This window comes from Microtus oregoni, unplaced genomic scaffold (genome assembly GCF_018167655.1).
Source record: "Microtus oregoni isolate MIOR12 unplaced genomic scaffold, Mior012 000057F_ref0000458, whole genome shotgun sequence".
Taxonomy (NCBI): Eukaryota; Metazoa; Chordata; class Mammalia; order Rodentia; family Cricetidae; genus Microtus; species Microtus oregoni.
Genome location: NW_024543833.1, coordinates 10,807,987 through 10,820,568, shown reverse-complemented (window position 1 = coordinate 10,820,568; position 12,582 = coordinate 10,807,987). Strand labels below are relative to the sequence as shown.

The 12,582-nt window shown below is 46.6% G+C and overlaps 1 protein-coding gene across 5 annotated transcripts in view; it reads left to right on the top strand.

Annotated features, from left to right (window-relative positions):
* The window catches only part of Nedd4l (NEDD4 like E3 ubiquitin protein ligase), a 320,155-nt gene that overhangs the window by 127,058 nt on the left and 180,515 nt on the right, over nt 1-12,582 (top strand). The window contains exon 1 of one of the 5 annotated variants that reach the window (XM_041639331.1): nt 5,222-5,526. The exons of the other annotated variants lie outside the window; for them this stretch is intronic. The gene's annotated coding sequence lies outside the window, so the exon portion shown is untranslated. Of the gene's footprint in view, nt 1-5,221; nt 5,527-12,582 lie in introns of those variants that run through there. 5 annotated transcript variants of the gene reach the window in all.

Genomic DNA, 12,582 nt, shown 5'->3' with positions numbered 1-12,582 from the left:
CTTCTAGGTATTTAGCTTTCACAAACACACAGAGAGAGAAAGAGAGATAGAGAGATTTACCTTTAAATATGTGGAAGTGTATGTGTATGTGTGGGTGTGTATACTTGCGTGAGGTTGTTGAGGCCAGAAGAGGATGTTGGACCACACCTCCTAATATGGGTGTGGAAACCAAACTCAGGTCCTTTGCAAGAGCAGTATAAACAGTTAACCACGGAGCCCTTTTCCCAGCCCCTTTCATTCAAATAGTCAAGTGTCTATATGTATGACAGTTTTCTTGTGAAGAGTTTGTAGCACTGTACTGGATCCAACCAAAGAGCCAAGAAACAAATCTGCATTGCTTTCATTGGAATCAGAAAGGGTTGTTTTAGTTTTAGGAAATGAAGTTATCCATTTGGGTGAGAACCTCTGATTCTATGCATAGGAGGTTTTGCACTTCACAATTGAGATCTCATACTCTGTGTTCAAGAGCAATTTGGAACATAAAGCTGATGACTCCAACGGACCTCTGAATGAATTGATAGTGTCTTTGCCCATCCCCTGCCTTTGGGCTTCTACAAAAGAGGCGGTAATGACTTTGACACTCATCTTTGCTTCTACATTCGAAGCCTACTTCTTATCACAGGGAACAAAGTAATGAATGTGTTCAGAATTGTGTTCAAACTCTGAGCTCCAGGGCTCTGGCCTCGGTGGCTGCGATTTCAGAATTCAGAAACTGTGTTTATTGGGATTTCATGGCTAAGTTCCCTGGACTAGACTGTCTGAAAGCTGACTCCAGTATAATTAGTAAATTACCGAGAACAACTTTAGTGCTGTTTTGCATAGCGGCTCCAAACTTTATTTGTGAAATGTGTGCCTGATGGCCCAGTCACAAAGCTCGAACTGGATGTGTTCAGAATGTTCAGTGATGTTATAGCATAGATCATGACAGTTGTTGAGACCTCAGAGAGTCCCCTGAGAGCGGGCAGAGAGAAGCAAGCTCTGACAAGGATTCATCTGGGAGATTCCCAGCAGTGGAGCGGCTCATAAACAAATGGAAGGAGCCCGCCAGTGGTTGCTGGGCTGGGATAGCGTTTGATTTGAGTTAGCTTTTCAAGCCTGGGCTCCTGAGTCCTGGAACTGAAAGAGTGATGTCACCATAACATAGAGGAATACTGAAACCCATTGTTCAGGATCACAAATAATCTGTTGACCCAGGCTGCAACGTTAGGCCAAAGCATGGCAACACTCACCAAAACAACCAGCAATGAAGCCAACAGAAAGGATATACTGCCGTGTGCCCTGGGCGACTATGGATGCAGCCTAAGACAAAATCATTAACTGACCCAAAACATCGTAAGATTGGGGTGGGGAACGGCTCTAGGCATGGTTCTCTAGAATGCATTCGGTAGAGGATCTGGAGTATTTTACTCTATAGATGACAATGTTGTGTTCTGATGTCAAAATATTGGACATGCCTCCGAGTCGGTACATAGAAAATTCCTTGAAAAGATGACAGCAAAGACACGTGGATATCTAGGATCTATGTTCCTGGGCCAAGCTGAATGCAACTGGACAAAGAGCTGAATCTATGTTCTTCATCTTCAGTTCTTCACAAAGTGTCAGTCAGCATGAATAGGGGCGGAGCTGCTAAACTCGGCCAGAAGAGAGAGGCAGGTCCTCCTGGGCTCCATCACCACCAGCTAATGGAACAGAAAGCAATGATGCCTCAGCTTGGTTAGGTAGAAAGCAACAGCACCATGGAGACGGAAAAACGAGTCAAGGCCATCCAGCAGACACCCCTGGAGTGAGTGCTAGCCTGTCAAATGGCTACCATAAAGCATCAACCTGATAAGCTAGAAAACAGGAGTTCTGAGAACTAACCCTAATGATCCCCTGCCTCTCCTGCTCCCTTTTTTTTTTTTATGGATTAAAACGTGTTTGTTTTGTTTTTTTTTTGTTTTGTTCTTTGAGATAGGGTCTGGCCTTGAAGGTAAACTTGTGGTGGGTTGCAAGCTTTTGAAAACATAGAGATCCCTACGAAAGCAAAGCTATGAGAATATAGACATGGGAGAGGGGCCGGTATCCGGGGTTTTCATTCTTTCAGTGGTAACTTGTGTAGCCCAGCCCACCTGCCTCAAGCTATCAACACTGATTACTCATCCTCTTAACTAAGAGTATGGGTGTGCACCACCTCATCCAGCTGAACTGTATTTCTTTTTTCTTCTTCATTGATCCTTTTTTAAATCTTTCCCTTTTAGAATTTGTCTGTGTGTGTTCTGTATTTACATCAGCCTCATCTTCGCTCCCACTCCTCTTGTGTCTTTCATGCCTCCTCTTAAGCTCGGGGCTTCATTTCCTCTGATTATTATTATTACACAAACATATACATAGACACAGATAAATATAGTGATTTAGAGGAATTGAACTGGATCAGACCCAATGGCCTCCTCTCTGAGGGTCAGCGTTCATCGTACTGGAAGGTGCTGTGCAAGATGCAGGATGCTAGGGAAGAAAATAACCCGTAATCCTGCCCAGCTGTGACCCCGCTGAGCCACAACGGTAGCCAGAATGGCACAATATCCCAAAGTGCAATAGTAGCGCGTATATCCTGGGGCTAGCCAACAGCTGCCTAATTGGATGTAAGGCTCACTCAATAGGAGGGAGTTCATGCCTGGTACTGTAAACCTAGCCAGCCGGTGAGGGCATGGGACCTACGGGAGCACGTAGATTTGGGAAAGAATTTAACTATATTAATACCTGCCCTTAACAGGGGTAGCCCCCCCCCCCCCATCAGAGAAGCATTTTCCTGCAGTGATGGAGACCACTACTGACCCGGGCTTCCTGATCAAAGCCGTTCTACAAATGAGCTGTTTCTAGGGGATACTTGACACATATACTCCGATTGGTAGTCAGAGCTACTGAACTTTACCTCTCGACTATTGTAGTATCAAATTATGCTTATTATAAATGAGATTCCCAGCGCTGTTGTTGCAGTAATAGACAAACAACACACTGGGGTGATATGGCTACAAACAGGACCTTTTACACTGTGTGACGCTGTGACAGTTCCTGTCTTCCTCCCTGAGCACATCCCTCTTCCGTTACACTCCAGACACGGGCTGCTCCGTGTACACATCATGCCTGCACAGCTGCCAGTCTCCCAGGCCTTCTGGCAGCTGTTTAGGGCTCCTTCCTTTATCGTGTCCTCCCCCCTTGCTCTCTTATAAATCACAGTGTTGTTTAAGAGACATAGCTCAGGGCCATCTCTTAAATATGAATTTTCTAAGCTCATCTTTCTCCGCAGTCCTAACTTCTGGTAATCTCCCTCCTAAGATTGGTATTCGTAGTTTATAGCTTGCTGATCGTAGACGAGCCCAGGTAGATGAATAGACGCTTGGGAGACTGGTTAGGAACATGGCTTTAAATGTTCTGCAGTTGTACAGAATAACTTACAGGAACCCCTGAACCTCTCACACCAGTGCTTCTCAACCTGTGGGTCGAGACCCCAAATGGGGTCGTCTGTCAGGTATTTACATTGCAGTTCACAACAGTAGCAAAATTACTGTTATGAAGTAGGAAGTATATTAAAGAATCGCAGCATTAAGAAGGGTAAGAATCACTGTCTTACACATACACACACACACACACAGAGAGAGAGAGAGAGAGAGAGAGAGAGAGAGAGAGAGAGAGAGTGTGTGTGTGTGTGTGTGTGTTGGGGTACGGTCCCAAGGTGCTCCCTCCTGTGATATTTTCAGAATCTTCAGCTGCCTTCTTCAGTGTCTTGGAGGTGCATTTTTTTCTTTCAGCAGTGTTATGGCTGGCTCTTTCTGTTCTATGTGTGGGGCACACTGACCCTCACTTCTTTCTTCTCCGTGTGCCCTGAGAATTTTAGTTTTATAACCACATTCCCAGATGTTAGATGTTATAAAAAAAAGAATTTTTTTTAAATGTGGGGGGGAAAGATTGGAAATAAAATCTGATGGGAAAGAACAAAGGTTGTCCTTGTGCTGCCAAACTGGCTGTCAGAGAGTGTTTGTGACAAAGCAGGAATTCCATGACTGCCTCTCCGGTGTAGACTGAGGATGGAGTGAGGTTCGTGATTGCAGTGTGCCAGGGCCACCAGCAGATGGGGATGGCAGTCTCTCGGCCCGGGTGGGACCAAGCATCCTCTTAAGGGCCTCGTTCTCATCCTTAAAGAGTGGTACCATCAACTGCCTCTTAAAGGGACAGCCCTCTGGCTCTGCTGTCAGCTCCCCTCTCTGCATTCTTGCCCCTTAAAGCAGATCGTGTTCCTGGCTTTGAAGTGGGAATTTACACTGAGCCTTGGGCAGAGCCCCCTGCCCCACCCTGGACGGTTTCTTGGCATCCAGGCAGGGTTGAGTCTGAGGGGTCATGGGCACTCTCTCTTTGACCAATGGATTCAAAACTGAATTTAAATGTGCTGTCCCCGACCTGTAGGTGAGAAGAGAAACATCTTGTGTTAATAAACGTGTGCCGGGCTATAGATTTGTTTAGTTAGCAGTGCTGGGGATGGAGCCAGCGCCTTGCACCTGCAGTCTCCGCGCTGAGGGAAAGGGAAGGAAGTAGCCAGGGCTGATTGAAGACAGCAGCTCAGTGCTGAAGGGTGGGGGAATGTAGAGCGGTCAGATGTGATGGCAGAGTGATGTTCTCAAGAAAGCCAGCATCTCACTGATTCTCACTGCAGGAAGGAAAAAGGGCTCAGGGCTTCTTTTGCCAAGGATCAGAGTGGTTCAGAAAGGTGCTCCGTGTCCCTTAAGCTCAGAAGGCAGCTAGTTTTAGCTGAGAAGAATGGAGGCTTGTTTCACCTATAGGGGGATGATGAGAATGTCTGTAGGGGTGTTCTTGTTCCCTTATGATTCTTCCTAATGGTGTGGACATTTAGGAAACTCTCTGGAAGGGTATCCTTGTTCCCTTATGTATTCTTCCTGACACTGCCCTGAACCCTTAGCCACTGAGTCATTCATTGTCAAAGAAGCATTCCAAATGGCTCAGAGACTCTGAGGTTCCAGGTCTCCTGGGGGCAGACTGCCCACTTCTTGAAACTTGGCTCTCAACTTTCAAGGTGCAGTTTGGCTGCAGGGCAGCATTATAGAAAGGGCTTGAGTTGTTCTCTCTGTCACTGGAATCCACCAAGTTCCGCCTGTAGTCATTGGCTGGGCGGCTCCTGAGATGAGCTGTTTCCGTATTCCCCACATTTGAATTCACTCCTGGTTGGAGACAGGCAGGCATCAGCCGCAGCTTCCAGCCCAGACAGCTTTCAGCACAGCTAGCTCAGCCCAGCTTCAGGGAGCCCTGCCTGCTGAAAAAGCTACGTGCAGCCCTACCTGGGCAGTAGCTGCAGAGCCCTCCCCCGCCCAGCACCTTGCTCCGCCCGCTCCAGGCTGTTGATTGCCTGTGGGGAGCTGGAGAGATCAGGATTCCTCTTCCATTCTTGCTGTTGTTAGGGGAAACAGACCAACCATCTGCATCTAGACCAGCCTTGCTCTTCCTCTCCCCTTTGACGGAGGTTTTCCTGCCTAGAATCTGGTAAGTGTGGCAAGGGCTCTGTCCCCTTCGTGGTCTGTGCAGGATGCTCTCCTGTTGTGGATCCGTGAGCTTTAACCTCCCTGTGCTAGAATTTAGAGGAGTCTTTGAACTTACTCCTTCTTTCTCTCTTTCTAAGTGCTCGTTGGATATTTTTAGCATGACTTGATACCTGTATCAGAAAGTATACTGTAAAAAAAAAAAATCGTTCCTTGTGTGCTTAACCTCTGTCATTTTGCCTGAAGCTTCTCTCCAGTGCATGGCACTGAAAATGAGATTATGTAGATGATTCTCCGGTGCTCTCCCCATGGATAAATGACTGCATTTGCCATTGCTGCTTTCCTGAAATGTCAGAAATAGGCACGGGGAAAGGATCTATCACACAGAGTTCAGAAATTTGGTACAACGTTCCAGGTTGAAGTAAGGACAGATCTTTTCATTATGTCTTGGTTTCAGTTTAAAGCAGAGCCAGTTCGTTCCTCTGGGTTACCATGGCACAGGTGACCCTCTTGGTCCTGGAGATTGACTTCTTAGGCCATGACTTGTTTTAGACCTTTACAGGAAATGCTAGAGGACAAATGATGTAGCTCCTAGCTTTAGCTTTCAAGAGGGGTTCACAGATTTTTAGCGTTTTGCTCTTATATGGATATAGGCATCCTGTCAGGAAGCTCTCAAACTGGGCAGTGGGGTGCGTGATGACGCCATCCTTCCTCACTGCCTTTGCTCCTATTTCTCAGGCTCCAGAATAGAAACTGTTATCCCCTTTAAGAGAAAGTGCAATGGACATTTTATATTTTCCTTCTTCTGAGTTAAAGAGGACTTATGTAAATGCCATGTAGAGAAAAAAAAGTTTCCTAGATTAAACTGTCTTTCCATGAGCTTACTTGTAATGTCAGGAACAGTGTGGGGTTCATTCTCTCTCTCTCTCTCTCTCTCTCTCTCTCTCTCTCTCACACACACACACACACACACACACACACACACACAAACACACACACAGCTTTAGTCACAAAAAGTATTATATGGCGAATATGTAATCTGAGGAAAAATGGGATAATGTAATACTGATTGGAAGACCAGGGCAAGGATGCATTTGGGAGATGCATAAACAATAAGGAGCACACAGGCCACACACAGGCCAGCATGAACACGTGTGTTCTGTGTGGTTTCATGGGTGAGGAAGAAGGAAGAAGTTAGCCTTGTGGGAAGAGCTCGAAACACGTCAGAAAACAAAACATTTGTCAGGGATCTTCCAAACCATGAAACCGGACCCCTGACCCTGCCTGCTTCGTGGCGACTTCTGTTTTCCTTGCAAATCGTGGGGTACCAGGACTTTAGATGTGGGGCAAGAAGCGTGGTTTGATAACTATAGAGACTCGCCCTTCTTTGTGTGGGTAACATGAGATTGCAGAGCCAGAGCAACCCCAAAAAGGACATCTGAAATTGAGATGTGGAAATTGGTGAGGAGATCCTCGCACGCCTTACACGTGTGTGTGTGTGTGTGTGTGTGTGTGTGTGTGTGTGTGTGTAATGCCTGCCCTGAGGCTGCTTTGCAGGTGTGGTGATGCTTATCCTCCATAAGGGAGCGGGAAGAGCAAATAGGCCCCGGCAGCTCCAGAAGAAAGCAGTGTCCCCTCTTCCCCCAGCCCAGGGTGACCTCTGGTTTGTTTCTGCTCCTGCCTGGACACTGATGTGTTCTTTTCCTGTGGTGACTCAAACTGTGTGTTTGTTAACATTCTTTCAACTCGCAAACTCTCACTTCTTGCCAAGAGGCCGGAGCACCTGGTTAATGATCTCCAGTGTAAATGGCTCTTGTCTGGTTGGGACTGCTCAAGTGGAATTGCATGCCCTCCTCCGGGAACTTCTTCCCTGCCCGCCACATGCCCACCTGGGGGGAACTGGACAGGTCTAGTTTTCTGTGCTCTTTTCTGAGGGGAGCAGATGAGGTGCTAGAGAAGACAGCAGCTGCAAGCTGCCCGCCAGGGGACTCTCAGGTAGCTCTAGGGGGGGTTGGGGGCTGAGGTCCCCAGGTACCTAGGAGGTGGCAGGGTGGCCGTAGATAATGTAGATAATGATGGTGTTGGGTGATGTGTCTCCCATTTGCATGTGGTGACTGCCCAGGCCTCCTTCAGACACCTTGGCTGCCATCTGCTCCTGCTCATCTCTGAGTCTCAGTAAAAGGCAGAGCGGTCTTGATGGCCTTTGAATTTGTCCGGTGAGGGAGAAGACACAGCAGTGTTTCCTGCTAACAGCACTAGCGATACTGTGTGTTCACAGCCATGCCTAAAATAAGGTGAAAAATAGCTTTTCTAGTAACAAGAAAAGACTTCCCCTTTGTGATTTTTGAAAGATTTCCTTTAAAGGTAGGGTTTTTTTTTTTTGTATTTTTTGTTTGTTTTTTGTTTTGTTTTAAGCAGAAGACCCCGACCTGCAGTCTCTCAGGTTTGTCTCAGGAGCGTGGTCATCACAGTTCCTGGTGGAAATACTGTTCTCCAACCTCTTCTCTCTAGCATAGCAGAACGGCAGATGTCAAAGCTGAGGGCATTTACATAAGGCCTTTATTTTATGCATCCTGTCCAAGGGCATCGTTCCCTTTTCCCTACCTGTAATTGTGGTTTAGAGAATGGGGCCAGCATTAATTGTGGGTGGCAAAATGATCCTTGGGCTGTGTGGTCCTCTGAGGCAGGGTGTGGGTGGGTCAGTCATGAGCCGTTTTGGTCTCTTTCCCAGGTCAAGCTCTGCCTAACACAGGCTGGATTGGTTGCTGACTGGGACTCTGATGTTTATTCTAGAATCATGGGATGGTTAGGATTTAAATATGATTTTTAACTGAATTCTTTCTTACTAGGGAATTATAAAATGTATGTTACATGCTTTTTTTTTTTAAAAAAAAAGTACCAATTCAGCTGGGTATAGTGACACATGCCTAGAGTCCCCCTATTGTGGGGTAGAAGCAGGAATATTAGGAGTTCAAGGTCATTCTTAGCTACAAAACAAGTTCAAGTCTGCCGCCTATATGGGACATTGTTTCAAAACAAACAAAAATAAGAAAGCATCATAATTCATTACAACTGAGGGCAAAACATTGACTTCGCATCTTCGCTCCTCTTAGGGAATGTTTTATGGATAAACACTGGCTTGTATGTTCTCAGAAAGGAGTTTTGAATTATTTTGATTTGGGGGAGGGACACGTGTGTGTATACATGTACATTTATGTGGGACAACACACGTGGAGGCCAGAGGGCAACCTCAGGTATCCGCTGTCCCCTTCCTCCTTGTTCATTGCTGTGTGCTCCGGGCTAGCTGACCTGCTAGTGTCTGGGGACTCTTCTGTCCCCACCTCCCCTCTTGGAGGAGGGCTAGTTGATAGTTGCGCAATACTCACCCAGGTTCTCTTCGGTTCTGTGGATCCACGCTTTAGGCCTGAGCGTGCATGGTGAGTGCTCTATTCACTGACCCATTTTCCCAGCCGGTCTATTAAAATAGTCACTTCCTTTACTCTGGACTCTGCGATGTCTACTTAGCATTAATTGCTTAAAGGGCTTCTCAGGTAGTGGCGGTTCTGTCCCCTTCCCCAACATGCGGTGGCTTCTGGAGACTTTCTTTGATTGCCACAATTTGAGACAGAAGATGATGGTGGGAAGTGGGCGGGCACCTGTGGGTTGGGGCGTCTTGCTATTCTAATTTTAATTTGTGCAGGAGGCACCTGTCACATGTATCCAGCCCAGCCCAGCCCAGAGTGTCTGCGACATTGGGATTAAGAGCTTGACTTTAAAGAATATGTCTGGGTGGTCTGGTCACAAGGAGTAAAACTCACTCTGTGTTTGTGTATTATGTCTGTGTGTATATCTATGTGTATATGTGATGTGCGTGTGTGTATTATGTCTGTGTGTATATCTATGTGTATATGTAGATGTGTATGCGCGTGCATCTGTGTGTGTGTGTGTGCGCGCGCATATGTTTCAATTGGACATAGTTAACAAATTAAAAGAGCTGTCATTGATACAGCTTTAGTGTAATAAAGTATCTTTGACAGGGCCAGGGAAATGACTTTGGATAAAGTTCATTGCTGCCAAGCTTAAAGATTAGTGTTCCACACCCACAACCTGATGTGATAGAAGAGAGAACTTGCTCCCACGAGTAAATAGTTCTCTGACCTCCATATGCTTGCCGTGACACCCCCTCCCCCCAAAAAACCCAGCTGACCAACAAACAGATAAATGTAAAAAGTATTTTTAAAAAGTATCTTTCAAGTTTAAATTATTGGTAGAGTGCCTTATTTTAACATAGCTTGATAGTTAATAATTATTAAGTTAGTAGTTGCCTGATAGTTTTTATTCATGGGGTAGTGGGAGACAGACTTGGGTTGAAAATAAGGACCTTGCAGCTTCCGGCCAAGTGCTCAGCCCCTGAACTACAGGCCTGCCCTCTCAGTTTCTGGATCTGCTGTTTGGAGCAGGGAGGGGGGCCTTCACAGAGAGAAGCAGCAAGTAGAGGATCAGGCTGTGGGCCCCTGTCCCTAGATGGGTTTGGGCTTCCCTCTGACGTGAGGTGATGGTGCAGGCAGGCACACGTCTGTGGCACTCAGTGTGAGCCTGAGGCTGACACGAAAAGGGACCGTGCAGTTCTAGAAACAACCGCTGAGATCTTCGCGCTCCTAAGTCTGACATGCTGCCTTTGGAGGTGAAGGAACCGGCTCAGAGAGGTTAGCTTCCCTTCTCCAACTGCCTCTGACATGTTTTTCTCTCTCCGTTCAGTTCTTCGGGCAGCTTCACCAGCTAATTAATTCACTTCTCAGTTAACCGTGCGCTCACTTCTGACACCTTGTGTTGTCACGCCGCCGCTCTAGGAGAGCTTCACGATTAATTTTTTATGCATATGCCTCTTGACTCCTTAACTAGATTAAACTGGCTTTGGGGATGGGATAATGGTGGAAGTATTTCTGTGTGTCTGCCTGTACCCAGAGAAGCAATTGGGAAACTTCAGACCCAAAGAAGGTATGACCTGGTCGAACTGGCCCAGACTGAGCAAGTTTGAGAATTCGCTCCACCATTACAGGATGTCCTTCCTGTGAGGGCTGACTTGCTTCCCGTGCTGGTGGCTTTGCATGGGTTTGAGAGGGCCACAGGTGCCTGCCACTGTCAGTCAAGGCTGACTTGTAAAGAACTGACTCTCCACCAGGCAGTGGTAGTGCAAGCCTTTAATTCCAACACTTGGGAGGCAGAGAACAGGTGAATTCCTGAGTTCGAGGCCAGCATTGTCTACAGAACAAGTTCCAGAACAGCCAGGGCTACACAGAGAAACCCTGTCTTAAAAAAAAAAAGCATAATAGTAACAACAACAACAAAACAACAAAGCAAAAACAATAACAACCAGAAAAAGAAAAAGAAATTACTATCAACAGTGAGAGTCAAAAATCCATGCAACATTTCTGTTTTCTTTTGACCTAAAAAGCAGCTCCCTTTTGTCTTACGGATGGTGTGAAAGCATATCAGCCCGCTTCTAGGAGACCTGCTATTCCCAGGTGTGGCTGGTGTTCTGTAATAAGCAGCCTTGAGCGGGTGTTCCCTGGCATTCTAGTGGGCTTTAGTAACACTGTCATCCTGGAGACAAATGGTCTCCCCAGAGCTGTAGTAAGCTCTGCCCTACTCTGTTGTACCCACAGAAGAGGCAGCTGTCTTCCCATAAAACCTGGTACCTGCTCCCCACATTTAGAAAACTAGAAGGGGCTTGCCCTTCTCCACACAATGCTCATGAGATCCAGGAAATGTCAGGGCAGCAGTTAGCCTGTGTCTCCTGACCCTGCCTTCACCCATATCTCACTCCCACCTCCTACCCCCACAGCAGGCGTATTCTGTCTGCTCTCTTCTTCCCCGCTCTGCCTGCCCTGGCAGGATTCCAGTCTAGGGACGTACTGTTCAACAGTACAGTCCATGTACCAGTAGCAGTATAGAGCTTGTTAGGCAGGTAGGTGTCAGGCCCTGCCCTAGACTTGTGGAGTTGGAGTATGCTAAGTATGTGGGTTCTAAGGACCCTCCTATGTAAAAGTGGTTTTGAGAAAGACCGGATCTGATGCCGCCTTCAGGAGGGGAACCAGGAGTGGTTAGTCACCAGGGTAGTGCACGATTCTTCTCCACATATGGATTCTCACTTTCCCTGATGCATCCTCCACCCTGGCTGTCTGTGTGCCACCCAGACTTCCCCTGGAACAGCTTGGCCTCTTTGCTGTGAGGGTTTTTTCTAGATAGTGCTGCCTGCCATTCCTGCTTCATGCATTCAGCACAGCTTGTCCTCTCTCGCCATGCTGGAAGTCCCACCCTCCTCTTGTTTGACAAGTGCCCTGGCTTTCTTTACTGTATACATTCCTCATAGAATCTGTGTATGTGGCTCCAGAATCACAGCTCCAAGCAATCAGAGGCTCGGTGGAAATCTGAAAAAATGCAAGTGAAAAAAACTGCATCTATACCGAACACGTCTAGAACCTTCTTCCTTGTCACCCACCCCTCAGTAACCCAAAAAGACTGTTTTCCAGATCACTGACATGGCATTGATTATAATAAGTTATGGAAGATGTGCACAGATTGTGTGTGAATACTGTAGTATCGTATAAGGTGCAGGCTTTGACATCTTCACGTGCTGGTGCCCTGGAACATGAACACTGAAGGAACACTATAGCCTCATCATTGCCTTTGCACACGTGTGAGCATTGTTAGTTTACGGCTTTCCTTTACAGCCACCCTGAGGTGCATGTTGTGTGTGCATGAGTGAGCACAAACATGTTAATAGCTGATGTTTTAGGGCTTCCATATGTACTTAAAGAAAAACTTAATTGTAAATCACTCCGTAAGTCATGCATAAACAGACTTGGCAGTTGAAGTGATTCGAGTAATGAAATCGTTGTCATCATAAAAATTCTTGTCTTGTTGGATTTAGTATTTCTAGTCTCTGAATCTCAATTTTGGGAGGCCAATATTGGAAAGAGGCGGTAATCTAAGTAGATGAGTGTAGTCGTGAGGTTCAGCATGGTGATTGCAAGGATTTGGTGCACCAGCGTGGCTT